General features: G+C 43.8%; 1 protein-coding gene across 3 annotated transcripts in view; it reads right to left on the reverse strand.

Moving 5' to 3' along the window:
• The window catches only part of LOC100083627 (gamma-aminobutyric acid receptor subunit gamma-4), a 70,122-nt gene that overhangs the window by 22,197 nt on the left and 31,665 nt on the right, over positions 1 to 16,260 (reverse strand). The window lies entirely within an intron of this gene.

Below are 16,260 nucleotides of genomic sequence, written 5' to 3' on the forward strand. Positions count from 1 at the left end.
ATAGTAGTAATAATAATGAAAATAATTATATTGCAGTATTTACCAAGCACTGTGCTAAGCACTGAGGTAAAGATAATCAGATTAGACACAGCCGTTATTCCAAATGGGCCTCCCGGTTTAAAGGGAAGGGAGAAAAGATATCTATTTGACCAAGTTCACATCGTAGGATTTTGCCTATTTTCTAAGGGAAAATCTTTGGCTTACTGCCTGGCAAAGAAGTGATGGATGGAGGTTCACTGATCACCCCACTGCACTCCCCCTGCCCTCCCCCCTCTATCTAGTAACCAGACCTGCTGTGGTGCCCTCCAATCTGAGTTTCAGGATGGCCTCTGCCCTAACTCCTTCAGGTGAGCCTCAAGTCCGGCCACAGACGATCTGTGTGAACCCCCAACCTGCTGAATGCTGTTCAGTTTGGAAATTGCATTTCTATTTGTTCCTTCTCTGAGTGATGCTAGATCAGGGGATGGGGATTGGAAGGGTCAGAACAGTGAAGATGACAGAGTAGACTGTTCTCTGGAAGCGCAGATTCAACCCTGTCAACCTGCACAGGGCCAGATTGGGAAAAACAGGCACTTCTGCATCGTCTATTGATAAGTGATATTTATTGAATGCTTACTGTATACAGAGTTCTGTACTAAGTACTGGGGAGAGTACAGTTCAGCAGAGTTGGTAGACATGGTCCCTGACCACAGTGAGCTCTATCCTAGTGCTCTTGGAATTCCTTAGGAGATTTATAGGCAAGAGGAGGGATAGATTGAACTGCAATTTTTTTTTTTGAAAGATTGCAACTCTTTAGAAGATTTGGTGAATATGTTTCCTCCCTACTAATGGTATGCCAAACTGAGGTGCGAGAGAGGAAGGGAAAGAGAGAGAGAGAGATAAAAACAGAAAGGAAAGGGGAGAGAGAGAGGGAGGGGGTAGGAAGGGAGAGGGAGAAGGAGGGAGGGAGGGACGGAGAGAGACAGAGAGCGCAAGCCTGCTTGGATTCTTTATCCAGACTGGTTATGTCAAGGACCAGTACATATTTTGGGACCAGTCCTTTCAAACTGAAAAGGTGAGAAAACAGTAGACTGTAAGCTTCTCCTTTAGACTGTAAACTCCTTGTGGGCAGGGAATGCGTCTACCAACTCTGTTGTATCTTACTCTCCCAAATGCTTAGTACAGTTCTCTGCACACTGTAATCATTCAAATACCATTGATTGATGGAAAACCCCCCACATTATTAGTCATTTACCTTCTTCCTAGACTTTGATCATCACCCTCATCATCAACCACAGTGTTTAGCGAATGCCTAGTGGGACTAGAGCACTGTGCTAGATGCCCCAAAATCATCCAGAACAATTATGAGACAAAGTCCTCTAGACTGCAAACTCTTTGAGGGCAGGGATCATGTCTACCAACTCTATTGTATTGTACTCTCCAAAATGCTTAGTACAGTGCTCTTCCCATAGCTCAATTAATGCCATTGATTGCTTAAGTGATAAATGGAAAGGCAAGTACAGTGGTCTGCACACAGAAATTAATACCATTGATTGCTTGATTGAAAAACAGAAAAGCAAGCATACGCAGTAGACTATAAGCTCCCTCTAGACTGTAAGCCTGTTTTGGCAGAGATTGTCTCTCCTTTTTGCTGTACTGTACTTTCCAAGCTCTTATTACAATGCTCTGGACACAGTAAGCCCTCAATAAATACGACTGAATTGACTTGTAAACTACTTGTGAATAGGAAACTTGTCTACCAATTCTGTATTGTACTCTCCCAAGCACTTAGTACCGTGCTCTGAACACTGTAAGCATTCAGTGAATAACACTGGTTGATTGATTGGGTGAAGAAACAATAGTTGAAAGACCATGAAAATAGATAAAAATGAAAACATAAGTTAATAGATCAGGAAAGGACAAAGAAATACATCTGTAACAGAGAAATGAAGAGATATGGACCAAATATGAGTGATGACAAGTTGGAGGGTGACAGCTTTGGGATCTTGGGATTAAAAACAGAGAATGGAAGAGGAGGCATTTTGGAATACTTTAAAGAAGAGGAAGGATATGATTCAGTGAGGTTCATGGGGCAAGTGTTCCAGCAAGGGGGAAAATATCAGCATTGGTACAGGGTGCAAGAGTTGGTTTGAGTGACAGTTTAGAGATTTAACTTGGGAGAAGTTGAAAGCCCAAACTAGGTAGGAGAAGAGATGAGAAAGAAACAACTGGTGAAAAGCCTGGAAATCAATGGTAAGAAGCCTTGGCCTCATGCAAGGAGCTATGGTGAGCCACTGGAGGTTTCGGAGAAGGAAGGGACATATTCCAGTTGGAATAGGTTTTTTCAGAAAGATGATCCATGTGGCTGCATCTCAAAGGAACAGACTGAGTACAGAGCATCATTATCTCCTCTCTCATTTGGAAACACTGCCTTTGCTAGACCATTAATAAGCCTGACCGTGACAGCAGCATTAAGTAATGAGAGACTGCGAAACCACTGGGGCTATAAATCCAATAAACCTGGGGAATGAGGATTCTGAACCTCCGATGAAGGGATTCTTCTATGCTACTGCTGTGGCCTGATTTGAGGTCTTGGTGGATAGTAGGGGCTGGACCAAGCACCCCATTGATTCCCCTTCCAACTCTGCTTCTGTGATCCCTTGGCAATATATAATAATAATAATAATAATTATAATGTTGGTATTTGTTAAGCGCTTACTATGTGCCGAGCACTGTTCTAAGCGCTGGGGTAGACATAGGGGAATCAGGTTGTCCCACGTGGGGCTCACAGTCTTAATCCCCATTTTACAGATGAGGGAACTGAGGCACAGAGAAGTTAAGTGACTCGCCCACAGTCACACAGCCAAGTGGCAGAGCTGGGATTCGAACTCATGTGCCCTGACTCCAAAGCCCATGCTCTTTCCACTGAGCCACGCTGCTTCTCCAATCTGCTAACAGTAATATTGTACTCTCCCAAGTGCTTAGTACATTGCTTTGCTCAGAATAAATGTTTATTTAATACAACTGATTGATTGACTGACTGGTCCAGTGGAAAACACAAGGGCTCGGGAAGCAGGGGGTGGGGAGGATTGTTTCCTTGGGGCTCTCTTATGAGAACTGTCTCCCATAAAGGTTCAAGAAAGGTTTTTAATAAACCCATGATTGAGTTGGGTGATCAGAGAGTACATTCCTAGAAATTAGGGTGGTTGCCAAAGATGGCAATCATGGCAGTGTTTCTCTAAGAATCATGATGTCACTGTTAGAGAACAAAAACTAGGCTGAATGGATCATTGGTCTCACCCAGTCATAACATTTTCTGTGGCCTTATTACTTCTCCATTTTGAAGGAAAAAACCCCCCAGGAAAAAGTCATCTTTTTTACTCAGATTGTAAGTTGCTTGAAGGCAGGGATCATGTCTTCGTACTCTATTCTACATTTTCCTAGTATTTAATACAGTACTCTGAACACAATAAATTCTCAATAAATACCACTGATTTATTGATTGTCTATATGCTCTCAGGACCAAAGTTTATTATTTGACTGTCAGGGAGAGAAAGGGACTGGCTCTCATATGTCAAATCCAACACCAAAAGGGAGATAACTTTTCCAGAGTTTGAGAGGATTACAGATTTCTAGTCCCTGTGGGGTATGGAAAATCACTTCAATAAGGGGATAATAATAATTGTGGGTTTTGTTAAATGCTTACTACTTGCCAAGCATTGTACCAAGCGCTGGGGGTAAATACAAGGTAATCAGGTCCCACACTCTAAGTAGGAGGGCTAGGTATTGAATCTCCCTTTTGCAGATGAGGGAACTGAGGTAGAGAGAAGTTAAGTGGCTAGCCTAAGGTCACACAGCAGGCAAGTGATGGAGCTGGGATTAGAATCCAGGTCCCTTGACTCTAAGAATCATGCTCTTACCACTAGGCCTTGCTGCTTCTCACAAAACATAGAGTGGAAGTCTGGGTTTTGATCTGGAGCTTTCTTCAGTAAATACCATTGATTGATTAATTGATTCAGTGGGTAAACATTTCAATAGGAGTGGTAAGGCTTCATCCCATCACATATATCAGTCCACTTCTTACCTGTCTCTGTCTCTCCTTACTATTCCATTTGGTTCTGGACAGTGGAAAGGAAATGGGAAAATGAAGGCAGGAGGTGACCATTAATCAATCAATCAATCAATTGGCAAACAGAGAGAGGAGGGAAAAGAAGTAGGCAAGGATCAGGACTTTGAACAGATTTCACAGATGAAATTAATCTTTAGGTGAGGAGATTCTAGGTTGGATTTACTGTTTCCTTTGTACCAGGCAGAACACATCTCGGTCTTGCATATGCATGAGATGGTAATTGAGCTTAGTGACCAATTTCATCTCAGGCTGCTCAGCTGTAAACAAAATGCCTATCAGGCAGGCTGAGAGACATATGAGACATATGAGAGGGGATGTGTAGATCCATCTCACAGACATTACCAAACACAGTAGCCCAATGACTTTTAATATCCCTGAACTGCAGGGAGATAAACACCACTGGAGAATAGGGCATCCTAGCATTTAGCTGCCAGCTTCGAGACATGGTTGAAAATGGTGCTTCCTCTGCCAGATACATTTTTGTCTGGATGTGTTGAACTTTTTAGGGCTTCATCTCAGGACAGGGCTAGATTTCCTTTTAATTAAATATAAAACCCAAACAAAACAATTTTAAAAAATGCAGATTTTGAGTTGGCCATCCTATGAACTACCTGAATGACAAAGTCATACATTTCTTATAGTCATTCTTGGGGCCCTGGCACTTAGAAGCTTTCAAATTGCTCTCAAAATTTTACCTTCACCTTTGCATAATTCCCAGTCCCCCCTAAAGCCCCAGCAGCAGGCATACAACCTAAGAGAAACATATCCAAAAGCAACAGAAAAGGAGAACAAGATTAAAAGGAAACAGACAAACTTATGCGCTAGTCTCCTGCCTATGTAACAAACACAACTGTCAATTTCTGTTCCAGAGAGGTGAGCATCAGGATGAGAGGAGTAAAGGCTCCTCCAGTTCTGGGTCTAGCATGGAAAGTTGTTGAGGCAGACAAAGGTAGGATAACAATACTACTAATAATAATAATGTTAAGTGCTTACTATGTGTCAAGCAATATTCTAAGCATTGGAGTAGATACAAGTTTATGAGGTTGGAAACAGTCCCTGTCCCCCATGGGGCTCACAGTCTCAATCCCCATTTTACAGTTGAGTTCACTGAGAGACAGAGAAGTTAAGTGACTCACCCAAGTCACATAGCAGACAAGTGGTAGAGCCATGGTTAGAACCCAGGTCCTTCTGACTCCCAGACCTGTGTTTTATCCACTAGGCCATGCTGGAAGAGGTGGCGGAGGTGTGTGAGAATCCAGGACAGGACTATCAATCCATCAGTCAGTCTATGCTACCTCTAGACTGTAAGTTCCTTATTTGCAGAGTACCTTTCTACTAAGTCTATTCTATTGTTGTTGTCTCCCAACCACTTGGTACAATGCTCTGCTATATATATATATATATACTATATATTAGTATATACTTAATAAGACCACTGATTGAGTGCTTGAGTGCAGGGCATTGAACTAAGCACTTGGGAGAGTAGAATAAAGTAATAATAATAATGTGGGTATTTGTTAAACGCTTACTATGTGCCGAGCACTGTTCTAAGTGCTGGGGTAGATACAGGGTAATCAGGTTGTCTCATGTGAGGCTTACAGTCTTAATCCCCATTTTACAAATGAGGTAACTGAGGCACCCAGAAGTCAAGTGACTTGCCCAAAGTCACACAGCTGAGAGTTGGTGGAGCCAGGATTAGAACCCATGACCTCTGACTTCTAAACCCGTGGTCTTTCCACTGAGCCACGTAGGTAGATACGATGTCCCCTGCCCTCAAGGAACTTACAATTCACTGGGGCAGACAGACATGAAATCGAGCCCGTGGTTGGGCAGGGATTGTCTCTATCTATTGGCGAATTGTACATTCCAAGCGCTTAGTACAGTGCTCTGCACACAGTAAGTGCTCAATAAATATGATTGAATGAATTAAATTGATTACAGATAGGGGAAATGGTCCAGTAGAGGATGTGGACATAAGGGCTGTGGAGGGTGGAGCAGGGCTGGCCCTGGGAACTAAGGGAAGATCCTTTATCATCCTGAATACTACTACTATAATAATAATAATAATTATGGAATTTGTTAAGCATTTTCTATGGGCCAAGCACTCTTCTAAGCACTGGGGTAGATACAAGGTAATCAGGTTTTCCCACTTGGAGCTCACAGTCTTAATCCCCATTTTACAGGTGAGGTAACTGAGGCACAGAGAAGTTAAGTGGTTTGCCCAAGGTCACATAGCAGACAAGCGGTGGAGGCGGGATTAGAACCCACGTCCTCTGACTCCCAAGCCTGTGCTCTTTCCACTAGGCCATGCTGCTTCTTATAGAAGCAGCCATCTCTACCCTGGGCCAAAGTTCCCAAAACTGCTTCACCGTTAACATTTAATTAACCCCAGTTTCTAGCACGCTGTCTTTTCCGAACACACATCCTCCTAAAATTACACTTTCTTTCTTCTAATAATGCTTTCTACCCACGACTCCTTCTGAAGTTGAAATTTCATTTTCCCTTCATTAGATATGTGTTAATAATTAATTGAATCTATAAATCGTATTGAAGAGAAAACATTTTAAGTCTTGTTAACAGCCCGGTATTAGAGCACCGGTCTTTTGAAATATAAAGCAGATAGAGCTTCCTCTAGGCTACCTGATCTTTTCCTAACCCCCATGTGAAGTTAGAGGTGAGGAGCCAATATTTTCAATTAGCGTGACAGAATTACTACTACAAAGTAGAGATAAAATTAAACTCAAGCTCTGTGAAGTACCAACAGAGTATATTCTTTGGTTCTTGGCTGTAAGAGTTCTTGTAACAAGGCTTAATATCCTGAGTTTGTGTTCAAGTGAGAGGAAGGAAAGCAAAGATCTCTTATATTTCCTTCTACAAGCACTTCCACAATGGGGCAAGCATTAAAATGCGTCATTGCTCAAGATGTGAGAAACATTCAAAATGCTGAAAGACTACGTGGTCCCATTCCCCTGTCTATGCATCCATATGCCCTAAATAATAATAATTAATAATGATAATTGTGGTAGTTCTTAAGTGCTTTCTATGTGCCAAGCACTGTACTAAGAACTGGGTTAGACAAAAGAAGATCTGGTCCCACATGGGGATCACTGTCTATTTAGGAGGGAGCACAGATACAGAATCCCCTTGTTGCAGATGAGGGAACTGAGGCACAGAGAAGTGAAGTGACTTGCTCAAGGTCACACAGCAGGTACTTGGCAGAGCTGAGATTAGAACTCAGGTTCTCTGACCTGCAGGTCCCTGTTCTTTCCAGTAGGTATTGTGTAAAAGATACCTTATCCACTTAAAATCTCCTAGAAGCACACTATCATACATTTGGTAACATTTTCCATTTCCTTATGGTCAGGAAGTTCTTTCATTCAATCGTATTTATTGAGCGCTTACTATGTGCAGAGCACTGTACTAAGCGCTTGGAGTGTACAGTTCGGCAACAGATAGAGACAATCCCTGCCCAATAACGGGCTCACAGTCTAAACGGGGGTCAGGGGTCATGACAACATAAAAGCCTAGGGGAGATGGACATGGGTGGACCTGAAGGACCAAGACTTAGGGACTTAAATAATAATAATAATGATGGCATTTGCTAAGCGCTTACCATGTGCAAAGCACTGTTCCAAGCGCTGGGGGGGACATAAGGAGATCAGGTTGTCCCACGTTCTTGCTTGTATCTCGCCTAGAGCTTGCTGCTGTCAGAACTTTGTCCCAGATCCTTACTGAGTGAGATGAAGCAAAGGGATGACTGTTGAAATTGGAGACAGCAGGGTCCTGTAGGAGAACGATTGCAGCTCCATACATAGAGGCAAACCCCAGCCTTGGAAACCTTTAATTCATTAATCCATGGAATTGATAAAGTGCTTACTCTGAGTGCAGAACACTCTATTAAATGCTTGCGAGGGCACAGTAGAGTGACTAGGTATAATTCTTGCCCTCAAGGTGTTTAAATCTATTGTGGGGAGACTGACACTAAGATAAGTTGCAAGTCAAGATAGCAACCAAGTACATAGATCGATAAAAGCTGTTGGAATGGGGGTGGGTGAGTACCTAACCCCTTTGGAGGTGGGGCTAAGTGCATAGGTGATGCAGTAAGGAGGGAGGGAGGAACTATAAGGTGGGGGAAATAACAACTTAGTCAGAGAAGACTTCCCGGAGGAGATAAGCTTTTAGTGGGGCTTTGAAGATGGAAAGACTGCTGGCCTGATATGAAGGGGAGGGAGTTTCCGGCTGGAGGGAGGGCATAAGCTGCTTCAGGCAGCTTATTCTTCACTGGAACTTTCTTTTTCTTCAAGCACACTGAAACATATTTATCACCATCATTCCCCGTGTTCCCTGCCAACAGACTTCAGGACAGTGCACACTTCTCCGATTATGAACTAATAGATGTGCTTTTTTTCTTCATTCTCTCTTCATTTGCCCCACCCAAGGGGCATAAAGATTTGCAACTCAAGATCTGGCCAGTGAAGTTCAAATTCTGTGCCTTCCATTCCCCAGAGGCCTTGTGGGTTTTCTGTCATGACTGCTGTAACCCTCCAGGCACCCCTAACAATGCTATGGACTACTGAGAAGAGCTCAGGACTGGGTTCTAATTGCAGGTTTGTCACTGGCTTGCTATGTGACCTTGCTATGTGACCTTAAGTGCTCTGTGCCTTAGTTTCCTCATCTTTAATATGGGAATTTAATACCTATTTCCCTTAGCGTATGATCTCCACAAGGAATAATGACTGTATCTAATCTGATTAGTATCTAATCTGATTATATTGTGTCTATCCCAGTGCTTAGCACAATGCTTGCACATAGTGAGTACTTTGCAAATTCCACAAAATAGCAATAGCAATTCCACGCATTTGCTGTTTGTTTTGTCTGATTCTGCTCTTCCTTGTGAAGGACTGAAAGTGAGGATTTATCAGCCAGTGAGAGATTCCACTATCTTCTAAGATGGCAGAGAATATCAATTCTGACCTGCTGGCATGTCACATCCTACCACACACAATTGCTGCAGAAGTAACCCCTGTGATGTCATTTCCTCTTTATGTCCTAAGGAGAAACAGTGTGGTCTAATGGTTAAAGCTTGGATCTGGGAGTCAGAAGGACCTGGGCTTTAATCTTGGCTCTTGTCTGCTGTGGGACCTTGAGCCATTCACTTCACTTCTCTGTGCCTCAGTTACCTCATCTGTAAAATGGGGATTAAGACTGGGAGCCCCACGTGGGAGACGGACTGCATCCAACCTGATTATCTTGTATACACCTTAGCGCTTAGTACAGTGCCTGGCATACAGTAAGCACTTAACAAATTCTATTTAAAAAAATGTTCTAGGTCAAAAAGCTACTTCTGCTGTCCAGGGCCTCCTTTTCTGCCAGAATACTCAGGTCACCTCAGGTTCTTGCCTTTCATTCCCAAGCATAATGCCCCAAATGCTTATCTTGTGACTTAACGATTAGCAGGGGTGACCCAGAGGGTTAGCAGAGTCCTTGAGTTGAGACATGACAGCAGCCAGGCTGCTAGCCACTGCCCTCCAGCCGATGAGGTGATTATTAGAAAAAGCAGAGCTGTGGACCCAGGATGGGAAAAAAGGCAGATGGAGTGGCTTAATTAAGATGGAGAATCTGAACGTCTCAGGGAAATGTGCGTGCCGTTGCAATAAGGTTCCCTTTGCTTTCCTTCTTGTTTTGTTTCCCTTTTTACTTTTCCCTTTCGGTGCAAGATGTTGACTGGATAGAAATGGAGCGTAAGCACCCTAGAGGCACAGCAGGGACCAGGAACAGCTAAAATGTCTTCCAAAAAGCCACTCCACTGAGTGGCAGAGCTGAGCGATCCCATCTGCATCACACACGGCACCGTGGGCCGACCACCTGCCATTTCCCTCCCCAATAGGCAAACAGGTCTCTCTGCAGCCTTCGGGAGCGGGGATGAAGGTGATACCTACCCGTAATGACATCTGAGGATGGAAGCAAGGACCTAGGGCATGAAATTCTGGTGTGTGAGAGACAAAGAGCGGGCCAGACACTCTCTCCACCAGGCGGCTCAGTGACATTACTGGGGACCCTGTTATCTTCCCATTACAACATCCAGGATCTGCTCCTGAGGTGCTCTGTGCATGCTGAGTTCTAGGGATTTAAGTTGAAGCAGTACACAGCCTCCACAAACTGTAGAAGGCCTCTACAGGTCATCTTTATCACCAGAGTTTTTTGGACTCTGCACTTTAATGTTGCCCTTCTTACTGTTTTGTATTTATATTAGTTCATCGTTCCTACTGTGTCTGTTCTCAAACCCCACCTAACCTATTTTTAATGAGCCCCTGGGAGGCCAGAGGCTGTGTCTAACCCTCACCCTCATCTGTGTATTTTTTCCAATGTTTAGTACAGCGCTTTGCAGAGTAAGTGCTTAATAAATACTACTACTAGTCAGTCAACCATATTAAGTGCTTACTATGCGCAGAGCACTGTACTAAGCACTTAGGAGAGTACAATAAAACAGACATATTTCCTGCCCAAAACGAGCTTACTACTACTATTACTACTACTACTAATAATGGTATTTGTTGAGCACTATGTGCCAGGCACTGTACTAAGCACTGGAGTGGATACAAACAAATGGAGTCAGAAACAGTCCTTGTCCCATTGGGGGCTCACAGTTTTAATCCCCATTTTGCAGATGAGATAACTGAAGCACAGAGAGGTTAAGTGACTTGCCCATGGTCACACAGCCAGCCAATGGCAGACCTAAGATTAGAATCCATGTTTCCTGACTTCCAGTCTCATGCCCTGTATGACCTTGAGCAAGTCACTTAACTTTCCTGGGTTTCAGTTTCCTCATTTGAAAAATAGAGATCATTCAATCGTATTTATTGAGCGCTTACTGTGTGCAGAGCTCTGTACTACGCGCTTGGAAAGTACAGATCGGCAACAAAAGATAAGGTAACGGCTGTCCCTACCTTTTCGACTGGGAGCCCTGAGTGGAATATGACTATATCCTATCATCGTGTAATCTACTTAATGCTTATTACTGTGGTTGGGTGCAAAATAATCATCTAATAAATGCAGTGAGAAGTAAGCACCATAAGTAGTTGTGCAATCTATGGACCTGATGGTGTCAAATTAACTATGTCATTCAGTGCTCCATCTCAAAAGAAATTAGTTTCTCATCCTTACGGTAGTAATAGATTTTAAGCTCGTTACGGGCAGGGAATGTGTCTGTTATACTTTACTCTCCCAAGTGCTTAGAATAGTGTTTGGCAAATAGTAAGCCCTTAACCAATATCATCATCATCACTACTATACCACACACAGACTAATGGCTCTTTGGATAGTCCCAAAAATGAGTTTTAGCTTCAAGTTCCAACCTCCTCACCCACCAAACCTTTCTCCAGCACGGCTTACCAAGAGTGAAATGAGCTGGCTTGAATTTTCTTCTTCTTACCCTCTGGTGGAAGTGGTAATGAGCAGCGAAATGGCCAAGAGGTTGGAAGTAGGAGAGACAGAGCAAGACGGCATACATAATCACAGTCTAGATAATCAGTCCCTGGGTAATCGAGAATTGCCTGAACCAAAGGGCAGGACATTTAAAATAGACCAAAGGAAAAAATTCCTTACACATGAGGTTAATCAGAGTACATCCCTTAAAACTCACTAGTTAGGTAAAACTACTGGTTCTATTGTGAGGCCGTGGGCAAGTTCATTGTCTTTCTGTCACTTATCTACTGTGTGACTTTGGACGTCACTTTGCATCTCTGTGCCTTAGTTACCTTATCTGTAAAATGAGGATTAAGGCTGAGAGACCCATGTGCTATAAGGAATGTGTCCAACCAGATTATCCTGTATCTACCCCAGCATTTAATACAGTGTCTGGTACATAGTAAGTGCTTATCAGATAACAGAAAACAACAAAAAAACCCAACCCTGTAGTATCTGCAGCCTCTGCAAGAGGGATACCTGGGTAAGTCCTGGGAACTCAAGTACCTGGCAACAGTGGAGGTCTGAGGGTAGACAGGGACCAGGCTGGTGGGCCCATTGATGCCCACAGTCACTTGCCCAGGCTAAAACCAACAGTAAAATTCTCTCTAACAGTAAAATTCACCCATAGGCAAAGCCTTAAAAGAAAACAAGCCTGTGATTAATACTGGCTTGAGAAGAATCAGTCCAACGTGACTCTGGGGTGTGGGAGATTGTGCCTCCTCCCTCTTGGGAAATCCGGACTCTACTGCCTGGAAGGATTTCCAAGCTCCTCTGGGAAAGACCATTGTTGCTTGGCTTGCTTTCTGCAGCACTGAGATTCTGAGCCCAGCAGCAATTTCAGTTTCCCTTCCTCCTCTCCTTCCTTCGGCTTTGGGAGGGAAAAAAAATCAATTCATAAAAAGTTCATCTCGTTCGCAAAGTGGAGCGTTAGAGCTGAGCGAAGAACGAGCATGCCTTCTGGGTACTTCGCAGTCTGGAGAAAGAGGAGTTGGGAGATCTGTGCTCCAGTGATTTCTGCAATTTGTGCTCCCTCCTTTCCACTTCTGGCTCCATTTCAGCCTATTTCTCATCTCTCCCGATGTTTCCTCCCCTCCTTTCCCCTTTCTTTTGGTCCTACTTTCTCCCCCTTCAGTTCTATCTAGCAGTTCTCTCCTGTTATAGCCTTTTAGAGGATGAGGCTTTAAACAGGGCTAGAGCCAGCCCAGAGGGGCCACTACCAGACTGAATCCGATCCCACACAGGGCTACAAAGTCCACTGGCATTGTTCCATTCTGGGCCATTGAAAACTATTATGGAGATGATGATGATGATGATGATAATAACTGTGGTATTTGTTAATCACTTTGTATGTGCCAAACGCTGTTGAGAAGCAGCGTGGCGCAGTGGAAAAGAGCACGGGCTTTGGAGTCAGGGCTCATGAGTTCGAATCCCAGCTCTGCCACTTGTCAGCTGTGTGACTGTGGGCAAGTCACTTAACTTCTCTGTGCCTCAGTTCCCTCATCTGTAAAATGGGGATGAAGATGTGAGCCCCACGTGGGACAACCTGATTCCCCTGTGTTTACCCCAGTGCTTAGAACAGTGCTCGGCACATAGTAAGCGCTTAACAAATACCAACATTATTATTATTATTATTAAACACTGGGATAGACATAATACAGACAGACCATACTCAGTCCCTGTTCCACATGGGGTTCACAGCCCAGGAGAGAGGGAGAACAGGTATTTTATCACTATTTTACAGATAAGGAAACTGTAGCATTGAGAAGTTTAGTGACTTGCCCAAGTTCACACAGCAGGCAAGGACTCCTGACTCTTCTTCCCTGTGGTAGAGAAGTGGCTTTGATTGCTATGTTTTGGTTAATCCTGGGGCTGCTGGTTTTGCTTCACTCTGAGATTTGAACACGTGATGAAGAGAGAAAGATTGAGAGTAGGAAAGGGCTTCCACTGTGGCTGGGAATTAGACATTAGCAGGTATGTCTGGTTCCCAGACTTCATTTTTTTCCCCAAACAAAAACAATTGAATTCACTGAGTGCTTATTGTGTGCAGAACACTGTACTAAGCACTTGGAAGAGTACAATAGAATCATATAACTGATACATTCCCTGCCCACAATAAGCTTACAGTCAAGAGAAGGAGACACACATTAATACAAATAAATCAATTACAGATATGTACATAAGTGCAGTGGGCCTGGGTTGGGGGATGACCAAAGGGAGTGAGTCAGGGTGATGCAGAAGGGAGTGGAAGAAAAAGGAAATAAGGGCTTAGTCAGGGAAGGCCTCTTTGAGGAAATGTGCCTTCAATAGGTTTTTAATGGGGGGAGAGTAATTGACATGAAGAGGGAGGGAGTTCCAGGTCAGAGGCAGGACTTGGGCAAAAAGTTGGAGGCAAGATAGTCGAGATCGAGGTAGAGTGAGAAGGTTGGCATTAGAGGAGCTAAGTGTATGTACGGGGTTATAGTAGGAAAGCAACAAGATGAGGAAGGAGGAGGGAAGGGGAGTGAGTGCTTTAAAGCTGGTGGTAAGGAGTTTCTGTTTGACACGGAGGTGGTTGGGCAACCACTAGAGGTTCTTGAGGAGGGGGGAAACATGGACTGAATGTTTTTTGTAGAAAAATGATCTGGGCAGCAGGGTGAAGTATAGACTGGAGTGGGGAGACAAGAGGCTTGAAGGCCAGCAAAGAGACTGATACAGTAGCAGTGTGACAATGGAAAGAGCAGGGGCTTGGGAGTCAAAGAACATGGGTTCTAATACCAGATCCCGCACTTGTCTGCTCTGTGACCTTGGGCAAGCCTTTTAACTTCTCTGTGCCTCAGTTTCCTCATCCATTAAATGGGGATGAAGACTGTGACCCCATGTGGAATAACCTGATTACCTTGAATCAAACCCAACACTTAGAACAGTACTTGCAACATAGTAAACACTTAAGAAATACTATAATTATTAATCAAGGCTGGGTAGGATAAGTGCTTGGATTAATGTGGTAATAGTTTGAATGGAAAGGAAAGGGCTGATTTTAGCGATGTTGTGAAGGTTGAACTGACAGAATTCAGTGACAGATTGAATGAGAGAGAGGAGTTAAAGTAATGCCAAGGTTATGGGCTTGTGAGACAGGAAAGATGGTGGTGCTGTTTACAGTGATGGGAAAGTCAGGGGAAGGACAGACTTTGGGTGGGAAATAATGAGTTCTGTTCTGGACAAGCTAAGTTTCAGATGACATCAGGACATCGAAGTAGAGAGGTCTTGAAGGCAGAGGAGGAAATACAAGACTGCAGAGGGGGAGACAGAGATCAGTGCTGGAGATGTAGATTTGGGAATCATCTGCCTAGGGGTGTCAGTTGAAGCCACAGGATCGAATGAGTCCTCCAGGCAGTGGGGAAGAAGACACTGGAGAGAGAGCAGTTGAAGATGGCCGTTAGGGAAGGAAGAAGGGAGGGAACAGTGTCTTGATAAAGTGCGAAGGGATAGGGCCAGATGCACAGGTGGAGTTGGTGGACTTTGAGAGAGGCAGGAGATCTCCTTTTTAGATACTTATGGGAAAGTTGGAAGAGTTGAAGAAGGGACAGGAAGAAAGAGGGACTGGAGAGGGGCTGCTCCGGACTAATTATTTCTTTTCCCACTGGGGGAAAAGAAAACCAACCCAAACCACCTTTCCTCTTTCTGTTCCTCCTCGAGATCCAGACTCTGGCTGGGCAGTTGTGAAGGAGTTAATCCCTGGCCAACTCTTCAAAATCCTTGGATGAATGACACGTGAGAGGAAGTCTCATTTTTTATTATTTGTGCTGCTTGTGAAACTTGAAAAAAAGTTCCCACATGCCTAATGCATATTCACAGGTCTTTTAACAGCAGAGAGACTCAGTAAAACCTTTGGACATATAAAAATAGCAGCTCAGGGCAGTATATCATTTTTTTGCCAAGTGGTTCAGGTGGAGCTGGGAAGCAACAACTGAAGACTGAGAATGGTTAAAGCTCCAGCTTTCTTCTGCCCAAGACGAGTCTGGGAGGGGGAGAGAAATAGGGACTGACTGAAGGATGGGTGAAAATGAGTCATAAAACCTATGATAGCCAAAGCAACTCTGGATCAACAACCAAACCCAGAGAGAATCTGTAATCTGCCCATCTGACAAACTGTGCTTAGAACTGGGATTAGAGTTTAGATTCCCCAGCCCTGTTACAAAGTCAAAGGTTCTAGCTTTATCCGCTTCTCCTTTCTGGCTCGTTCCCCTTTTGGCTTCTCCTACTTTACCACCAGTCAATCAAATCAATAGTATTCAGTGACCACTTACCAAATACTGGTCCCTGGATTAGGCCCCTGGAGCTAGGCAGAGGTCAATGGTAACAAGGCACACACTGATTGTCCTCAAGCAATGCACCATCAAATGCAGCTCTGGCATGAAGATGTCCTGAAAGTCTTGACTTTGTGTCTGATGGCCACCCTGCTTGCTTAGAAATCTGCCACTCTGATGTTGCCATCCTAATGTTGAAAACTTCAGGGTTACAATGCACAGTCAACTATCACTCACCATGTACCTTTGGGATCTCTTTCCCTCTCTATAACCCTCTTTACTCAATCAAAACATTTAGTGAGTGATTACTCTGTGCAGAGCATTGTACTAAGCACTTGGAAGAGTACAGAAGAGTAAATAGACATGATTCCTGTCCTAAAGGAGCTTACAATGTCTGCC

This window comes from Ornithorhynchus anatinus, chromosome 6, assembly GCF_004115215.2.
Source record: "Ornithorhynchus anatinus isolate Pmale09 chromosome 6, mOrnAna1.pri.v4, whole genome shotgun sequence".
Lineage (NCBI taxonomy): Eukaryota > Metazoa > Chordata > Mammalia > Monotremata > Ornithorhynchidae > Ornithorhynchus > Ornithorhynchus anatinus.